Below are 9,936 nucleotides of genomic sequence, written 5' to 3'. Positions count from 1 at the left end.
GTGTTTATACAGCCAGGATGGGGGTTGGGGCTTGCCTATGTATTCATTTAAAGGGTAAAAGCCATTTTTACGCTCTTAGAAGGGCCTGGACATAATTGGGGGGAGGTGTCTTTTTATACATTTTTTAAAAAATCCTCACCTGAGGATATATTTATTGATTTTAGAGAGAGGGGAAGGGGGAGAGAGACAGAAACATCATGTGAGAAACATTGATCAGCACATGCCCCAACTGGGGATCAGGGATGGAACATGCAACCTAGGTATGTGCCCTGACCGGAGATCGAACCCAAAACCTTTCCGTGTACCAGACGATGCTCTGGCCAACTGAGCCACACCAGTCAGGGCAATTTTTTTGTTTTGACTTTTCAAGTTCCTTAGGTGACTCTAAGACAGTGTCATGATTCAGAACTGTTCATGTAAAACAGTTTTCAAAATGTGGCTTTAGGACCAGCAGCAGCAGCATGAACTTGGGAACTTGTTAGAAATGCAGATTGCCAGGTCCACCCGCTTCTGCAGATTCAACCAACCATAGATGGAAAAACTTCTAAAAAGTTGCTCCCTAAACAATACAGTATCACAATTATTTGCATTGCATTTAAATTATGTTAGGTATTCTAAGTAATCTAGAGATGACTTAAAGTATAAGGGAAGATTGCATAAGTTATATGCAACTGCTGTGCCATTTTATATCAGGGACTTGAGCATCCTCTGATTGGGTGTCTGAGAGGAGTCCTGGAACCCATCTGCCTTGCATACCAAAGGACAGCTATAGTAAGGTGCTGGGGAATGCAGAAAAAGATGTCTTTTATTGTCATTCACATGAGCGACCAGATTTGCTTATGGGATGTACTAAAATGACTGGAGGGCAAAGTGAGATTTTCCTCTTTTGTGAACATGTGTTATTATTAGCCTCAAGCAAACAGGTATGTAGGATGGTCTTATGTGGCATATGTGAGCAAGAGCAGTCTTCCATGTGGAATCTGAAGTCAGCTAGTTTCATATTCAGCTCCCCAATATTCAGCTCCCACTCATCAGCTGTGTCTATTCAGGCTGTTTGCGTGTAGGTTGGCTTTCCCTAAGCCACTTGAGGACAGAAAATAGAAGCCATATTTATCTTCACATTTATCACCTGAAGTACTGTGATAGGTGTATCTACTCAATAAAAGTGTTTTATTTTTAAAACATGTAAATGGGGTTCTCTAAGATATAGTGCCAACTCTCTGCATGTGTGTTAGGTTAGGTATTTGGAGAAACTATACCAACTGTCAGATAGGGAGGAGGCTGAAAAATTAAGGCTCTAGGGCATCCAAAAGAGTTAACATCTTATGCATATATATAATTTTTGAAGTTAATAATATCTGCCTTTGATACAACAGTGTATCCCTGAATAAAATGGGCATGTACCTTTAACCACCCAGGATAAACATTTCATTGGAAAAGTTATTGTTAGTTACTGTTGTTAGTGTTATTTCTTCATGTAAAAGAGTCACCTCCCTGTTCACCACTTCCATAAGGTTCGAAAACTAAATGTGTATGCTTAGATTTCCATTTGAAAGGCCAGAACTGTAGCATCCATTTCTACTGGGTGATGTTATTTCTAGGTCCTGGCTGACAGCCATTACTAATACTACTTAACTGTGGTGAGGCTAAAAATGAATTCTACTAGAAGAAAAGAAATTAAATAATATATGTTAACAAGTTGCTCTCCATTTATCATGGAATGTGTTCTAAAATATGTGATTCTTTTAATCCAGAATTAATGAAAAATTATTGCATTCCAGCACAATATTAGATATTTTGATAAGAAGGTTTTTTTTTTTTTTTTTCTAAAATGTCATATGGTAATTTTGGGAAAAGACAATCATTTTGAGATTAGGTAGCCTTTTCTGAAAAAGAAAAGAAAAAACATGTCATTAATTCAAAAGCAAGTGTTTGTTGCCTCAAACTTAATCCCATTAGATTTAATGACCATGTTTCAAGGTCATTTCTTGCCACCCAGTCATCGTACTTGCCATTAAATTCATATCAGGTGCAGCAACACTGGCATAATCTATTACAGTGAACCTTCCAGAAATTCATTATTGTCAAGTGTAGAGTATCTAGATAAATCCATTTGGAGGCAGCTATCACATGACATCTCACTTATGCATGTAATTGTGAAGACACGTCTGTCACTTGTGTCTTTAGCTCAGTAACTTTTTAAAAACTACTGAATAACAATATCACTTTACAAAAATAATATGAATGTCTGAAAGCATAGACTGAAGTTGCCTAGGAGGTTGAAGTACATGTAAGTGCTAAAATAACATATTTAGAACACTACCAAAGAGCAAAAGGCACCGTAAAGACAGTGAAGGCCATCATTTTATTAAAGACATACAAATGTCATGTAAAATTTTTTCTTCAAACGTTGATTACTTCTGCCTATGAATACCAGGTTGTTTTGCTGCCTATTTAACACCACATTTTCCCAGGCAAGAGGTAATTTTTTTTTTTTAATATGGCAGAAGGAAAGATATACATAAGGAAATATATATATATATATATATATATATATATATATATATATATATATATATATATACAGAGTTTGCCCCCCAGTCAGTACAGATCCAGTGCTATATTTCATACTCTCTTACCAGTTACTATCTATTCTTGGGCATCTGGACTCACTAATTTCACACTAATATCCATATGGTATTAATTTGATGAGTGTTTCTAAAAAGTCATAAAGGCCATCTGGAAAGTGCAGATTACTAAGGTAAGAGTCTCCCCAGCTGAAACATATGGCATCTGCTCTCATAATCAGATCTTCTTAGCAAGTTGGGCTTCTCAGGGTGGCCTCTTGTTGCCCTTGTAAATATTCATACAGTTCCCATGTTGAAATGTTTCCTTATTGTATAGATCAGTCAAATGGTCACAAAATTTTGAGATTGGAAGATTACCTTACCTTTGGACCTCCTCCTCAAAAAGCATCCCAAGAGATCATATTAAATCCATCCCGCCTTTAAGAAAGTCAACTATTAGAGCTGACAAGGTCAACCAACTGCATGTCTCAACCTTTGTTACTGGGAGAGAGTCTCCAACATCCTTATAATATATCCCCCTTTACTGAGATAGCTTAAATCTCACTGTTTTATATAACCAAGTAATTCCCAATGCAATAAAAAATTCAAGACTGAACCATGGTCAAAAGGCTGAGCTACTTTGGAGGAGGCTAGGAGAAAGTTGAAAGTAGGAAGGTACATGGATATCTAACTATATCAATTAGGGACCATTCAAAAAACAGAACCCATGACAGATAATTCCATAGAGTAAAAAAAGGGCAAGCATGGAGTTGGGGCACCCACTTGGCAATACTGGCATACTATGCCCTGTGAGACTGGAGAACAAGAGGCAGGTGAGCTAATGTTATTAGAGCATAGAGCATATCCATCAGGATATGGAGTCATAGAGGTAGACACTGACCAGCAGAGCTGGAATCACAGGGGGAAGGCAACAATGGTCAGAAATACATCCAAAGGAGGAATATTAGGGGTAAGAGAAATTTCCTGGCTTCTCTTCCGGCTCCTGCCTCTACGTCCCATTGACCAAACCTAACTGGAAGCTGGTTGTCAAAGGAGCTAGGGAAATGCAGCTGGAAGGGATCATCAGCCTCATACTATAGAGAACAGAGTGTGAAAAGGGTGGGAATTAGAAGAGAGAGCAAAGGGGTTGACCAGAAATCCAACTTTCACCCATACTAGTTACTAGATTTGCATCAATAAACACAGCAGACCTAGACTATTAAAGCATGGCATATTTTGGTAAGGACTGATTCAAGATCTCTATGGGCCTGACCCTGAAGTGGAAAATAGCAATTCACATGAACTCAGGGGTAGCCAATGGATGGTGTGTTTTGATGTTGGTTGTATTCATATACAGACATAAAGTGGTCAGAAACTACCTGAAAATATTAATATTCCAGCAACATAGTAAGAGCAACAAAATGTGGTTCTTACCTTTAATTCACAATTTGGCGATGATGTTAGTAGTACCATGTTTCAGAATCTGAAGGGAGGAGTAAAGAGTGATCATTTATTGAGCCCTACTGTGTTCCCCAATCTAGACTGAACACTGTATACACATTGCCTCACTTAATCTTTATAAAACTTTGTGTTCAGCTACAGTTCTCATTGGGTCTCTCGTGACTATGCATATATTACAAGCAAAGCCACTCCTTGTTTATGTTCCAGAGTGCCTTTGTATAGTAAACAGCCTTGAAAAAGAGGTGGTATTTCCCTGAGAGCAGAGGGCAGGGTTTTGTTTTGTTTTCTTTTACTGTCCAGTATAATAAAGATAACCTCTTAATTTGGGACAAAGTTCAGGGTTACTTACAGTTCTTTATAAAGAATTTTTAAGTTTGGGATTTCTGAGCTGTGTTGGAAATTTCATACCCAGCATCCATCTGGGCTGCTTGGTATCACAGAGAAGACTTGGGTGACAAGAGGGCTTAACAATGAACATGAAATTTGGGCTTCTTGACATGCCATGAGTAATAAAGTCCTTAGGCTCTGACTCAGGAGTCTTGTGTCTTCTGCCAGCATCCTTGAAAGTGTAGCAGGCTAATCAGTTAGCTTCCAATTAGGATAAAATCTCAGCTCCTTCCCAATCCTTGACACTGGGCATGAGACTGGGTAAGGCAAGAGAGATGCCCAGGACACTGAATTTAAGGAGGCATTCATTCAGGATCCTGCAAGGCATACTCTGCAAGGACCTCTCTTAACTCGCTCTAGTCCTGGCCTTGCTTGACATCTTATACAGTAAGTTTCTAAATGACTTAGTACTTTACTCATTCTGTACATGAATTGTATAGAAAATGGTTTTAGCCCAATTCTGTCTCCATCCAAATCACATTTTTTCAGTGCATGTATATATTCATGCAAGAAGTATTAGCAAAAATGGGGGCACCAAGAATTGTTAAAACGAACCTGATTGATAGAAAAATAAAACAAGCTTTCACACTGTTGAGTAGAGACTGGACATTGACATATGTGATACCACTTTGACACTGTGGTCCAGGATGCACATCTTCACTTATGTCACAAATGAATCACAGGCTCTGCTGCCCTGCAACACTAAGGTATTGCCAAGGCTTCACACGGACGACACGGAACTCCCTTTGGAGTTTTCTAAGCTGAAGAAATAGCCACACTCTAGAAAACTGGTTGCTGTGAAAGAATAAGTCAGTCTGAACTAAAATGCTTTGCAGACCATGAAGGGAAGTGGCAGAGCTGTAAACATTAATGGACCTTGTAAACAGTAGTTTCGGACATTATATCCAAACATTATGGCAGATAAGTCACATTTTTTTTTCCTTTACTGTCAGATGCAAGCACTGGAAAAAATCAACTGGCAGCTCCATTGAATGGCACTGATAAATTTTATAGAATATGAGAAGAAAAAAGATATCAGGGAGTCCTGCAGTGATACTTTTACTCAGGTCACTTAAAGTTAATAAAAAAAAAAAAAAAACCCTCCTAGAGAAGGTCTTTAACTTTCTACTAGAAAGGTTAATTTGGGAGTGTCTAAGTGAAAAACCTGATTTCCACTGGTTCATATTAGCATTAGAATCTGACATTCCTTTTTAATAATATAGATGGGTGGGAATAATGAGGGAAGACAAGATCAAATTTAAATATTGAAGTGAATGTTCTATTTTAGAAAATTAAAAGATATAAAACATTAAGTCATGTCTAGAGGTCCTGAAATGCCTAACTGGGAATGATGAAAATTATCCTATATTTAATTTTATTAGATACTATAGCAGACATAAAGAAGGCAAGATCCATATACATAAATGGAGACATTCACATATAAATATACATACAAATCTGTACATATATGCATGCATGTGTGTGCATGTGTGTGTATACAGACACACATACATACACATAACACACCCAAACCACAGGCAGTCCTATTAAGGCAGTAATCTATAAAGAATGGTACTTATTTTGTTTTACCTCTCTTGGGACCCAGTACTTTTACTCAGATCAACAGGTAAAAGCCTTTCAGTCCTACGGCATCCGTGTCAACCCAAAGGTATCTTTAAAATTATACTTGACGGAGAATGACTGAACTGACATAAAACAAGACATACTTAATTTTACTAATCAGTTAACTTATGCACTGGTAGTGAATTACCTTGAGCAAGTTACTTACCTTCTCTTAGCTTCAGTTTTCTCCTGAGGAACATAATAGGAAAGAATACCCTTCCATCACTGTGGATCACATGAAATCATACAAATCAAGTGCTTGACAGGTACCTAGATTTGAAAGTGTTAGGTATTTTTTATCACGCATAACATAGAAAATGCACTTCCTCCTCACTGAGAACTGGTGAAAAGCGTTAACTGTGTAAAATGCTAAGCATCTGATCTATCGTTCCCTTCTGATCTCTGGCACCTGACTGCCATCTTCAGAGTCCCTCACAAGGTTCTCATTCTGCCCTTCATGGGGGTCAGATGCCTCCCGGTACCAGCGCTGAGAATTCTCAGATGTTATCTGCAATATCTCAGAAGTTCACATTTCAATATCCAAGTCTTTGTCGACCCGGGAAAATGATCTTCAGACTCTCCTCCCAAGTGCCCCTCTGAATATCTGCCAAGGATTACTCATATCTCTGAAACTGGCTTCTCTCTGGAAATGTGCGTCCTGCAGCTTCCTGTTCCTCTTTGAGAGCTGCGTGCCTGACACTTCTGTTTGCCACCAGATCTGTGTCCGGTGCTCAGCTCTGTCGCAGGCACGGGGGAACCTGATTCCGTGACGTTTCTGGTAGGAAGAATCACCTCTGAGCTGGGTCATTGCTGGAAAGAATTCCCCATTGTGTGACATACAAACCATGATGCTGCCTCTTTGGCTCCAAAGAACATCAACCTGCCTGGGGACAGCAGCCAAGAATAACATTTTACAAATGTCATTCCCAGTATTTTGTGTATTGCAAAATACTTGAGACAGAAATTAAAAACAGACTGATTTTATAGAAACACACTCTAGGAGCATTATGATTACAGACACAGGGGCACATCCCACCCACTCACCAGCAAACATTTATGTAATTCTTTCTATATGCCGGATACCATTCTAAGCATTTTACATAGAAGAATTCACTTAATCCTCAACAGAAAGGCTATGAGACAAAAAATTAGTATTAGCACTATTTTGCACATGAGCAATTTTAGGCACAAAGGGGTTAAATCAGTTGAGCATAGCACAGCTAGTAAGTGGCTGAGCAGGGACTCTAGTTACAGGTGGCGTTGCAGTCCCTTTTAAATGATACTTTTTAAGTGAGATTACACATGACTGCTATAAGGAACACTTAACATTAGCTATTCTTGAACTTGGAAATTTTAATCATTGACATATATGTAGTTATACCCACAAGAAGGGAAGAGCTATTTAAAGTTTGCTGAAGTGCTCTGACAGGTGTGGCTCAGTGGGTTGGGTGTCGTCCCTGCAAAGTGAATGGTCACCGGTTCGACTCCCAGTCGGGGCACATACCTAGGTTGTGGGTTTGGCCAGGATGAGCGATGTTTCTCTCTGTTCCTCTCTTATACCCATGTTTCTTTTTCTCTTTTTCTCCCTCCTTTCTCTTCTCTCAAAAATAAATAAATAAAATATTTTTTAAAAATTTGCAAAAGAAACATTTTGGACACAATATTAGAAATAACCAACTGAAAATAAAGTCACTTGTCTTTAAGCAGCATCCCTAAAACTAAGTAAAGATAAGATGGAAAATATTACAAAACCTGACGTGCAGCTCATTTTGTGCTTTCCCTTTGCAGACGTAGAAAATGCAAGATAAATAACTATTTCGGGAGACATTCTTAGGAGAATTATGAGCACCTTTAGAAATCGCTCCAACATAAGTCAGCTCTAAATGTCTTGATTAATACTGCCATCTAATGCTCAATGGAGAACTCCAAATTTAGTTTAGACTGAAAATGTCCTAGCGCTGTCCTCCAACGTTACTAACAGAAATGGCAGCACAAATTGGATTAACAGCTAGGACCCTTTAACTGCATCAGTCGTTATGAGATAAATTTTGGAAAGCGAGGAGGGTCTTGGGCTCTCTGATATAACGGTACTGCTTCAGGCACCTTTGGTTTCAGGGTATGGTGGCTTGTTATAAAAAATGATTTTTTAGTAACCCCCTACAATGTATAAGACAAAACATCACACAGCAGTGGCAGCAAAACCCTGTCGATATGATCAAAAGATATTCTGCTTTCAATTTAAATCTCTTTAGATTTTTCAGATTTTCCTCCTTTCTTCTTCTCAAAAAGTGTATCAATAAAACATTGTTTCCCTTGGATAAAATATTTTATTAAAAATACATCAAAAGAAAGTGTAGACAGTAAAGAAAGCCAAAAACAGGAAGAGAAAATCAGGTACAGAATAAATAAAAAGAAGCACAGTTTGTTTGCATGTTCACATATGTGTTAATAGAAATGTCATGGATTTTTCCACGTTTAACTCTCCTGAATTATTTCCTAATACTTGATTGAAAATTACTGCTGGGTATACATATAATGGGTGATCTAAGATCAAAATATTTTAGTGAGGATATAAAAGATAAAAGGAAAAATTTATTCATTATAATTTATACATTTGTAGGTTAAAGGTCCTTGACTTTTCCTCAAAACTTCTTTGTTTTACATGCTTATTTAATCTTTACTTAAATTTGAAATCTTTTACATATTATTGCATTTTTATCATCCACACTATGGCTAATGATATCCTCTTAATAAGACCTCCAAAAATCATATCCTTATTCCTGGCAACATGGTTGAACAATTCTTAGATACCCATGGCTATAGTAGTCCCATGTATTTAATACCCAGAGAATTCAATTCATGGCTTAGAGCTCATGTGATTGTCCAACTTCCTAAAAGTCAGCCTGCTTTGCTTGGCATGACTAAACCACAGCAGACACCTGTCATTTTCACAAGGACAGTTCTTGCACGCTGAGGGGGTCACACTCTGAGGGGGCCTGTGGCGTGGCTCTGCCCAGAGCTAAATGTGGTACATGATATGGAAGGACAACGTGAACAGTGCACAGGCAGCCTATCAGGGCCAGAACAGAGGATGCCTAGGGGGGCTCACCATGGTTGACCCACTTAGCATCCCCCCTTCCCTTTGCCTTCAGTGCTGACTCCCCTGCTGGCCTGCTGAGGCTGACAAGAACGGCATGGTCACTGTTTGCGATGGGCAGAAGATCACCCAGGGCTAGCTGTCTTTGGATATAGACCAAGTCCTTCCTACAACATTTACGTAAGCATCTAGGGAAAAAAAATAACAAAAAAAACCCCGATGGTATCTATGCAATTTCAAACCAGTTGTTTTCAGAGTTGAGTGAATTACTGTTAAAACTGATACTGAAAACTGATAAAACACTGTCTGATCTGTACCTAAGTAGCTATTTTCAGAGTAGCAAGTGGCTTGAGTCCATTCAAACCTCCACCGTTCAAATCAGTTTGTGGTTGGCACAGCCAGAATCACTTGCTGGGGTACTTGAAATTGAGCTCAAAGAAAAGGAAATAGCTTGACCCGACATTAATTAATATAATGTAGCTAGGAGCAATTTGGTTTGCTAGATGCAAGACCAAAATTCTTTGAGATTTAACCTTCTGGTATGAAGCACTTCTAAGCAATTTACAGCAACTCCACATGGAATTCTTAAAATGCAGAGCTAACATTATTAGAATAAATGGCTATGAACCAAGAACGGGAAAGAGGCAGACATTCATGTTGACAAAGATAAATAACAGCGAAGTAAAGCATTAGCTGAATACTTGTTATACATGAACTAAACCATTTTGCTTATATTTGTACACAAAGCAAAATATAAAAGAAAAAACAACTGCACTGGAATTTACCCAAATGAGCACAATA

The 9,936-nt window shown here is 38.3% G+C and overlaps 1 long non-coding RNA gene across 1 annotated transcript; it reads right to left on the bottom strand.

The window, feature by feature from the left end:
* Window positions 1–804: 804 nt before the first annotated feature.
* LOC149995875 (uncharacterized) lies at window positions 805–6,921 on the bottom strand. Its single transcript, XR_016507444.1, has 3 exons — window positions 6,205–6,921; window positions 4,002–4,050; window positions 805–1,886 (listed from the first exon to the last, which is right to left on the bottom strand). It is a non-coding gene; the product is annotated as an uncharacterized LOC149995875 (long non-coding RNA).
* Window positions 6,922–9,936: the final 3,015 nt, after the last annotated feature.

Source organism: Furipterus horrens, unplaced genomic scaffold (genome assembly GCF_987537825.1).
Source record: "Furipterus horrens unplaced genomic scaffold, mFurHor1.1.pri manual_scaffold_12, whole genome shotgun sequence".
Classification (NCBI taxonomy): domain Eukaryota; kingdom Metazoa; phylum Chordata; class Mammalia; order Chiroptera; family Furipteridae; genus Furipterus; species Furipterus horrens.
Note: the sequence above shows the minus strand (reverse complement) of the source record. Positions and strands in the feature narration are given on the sequence as shown.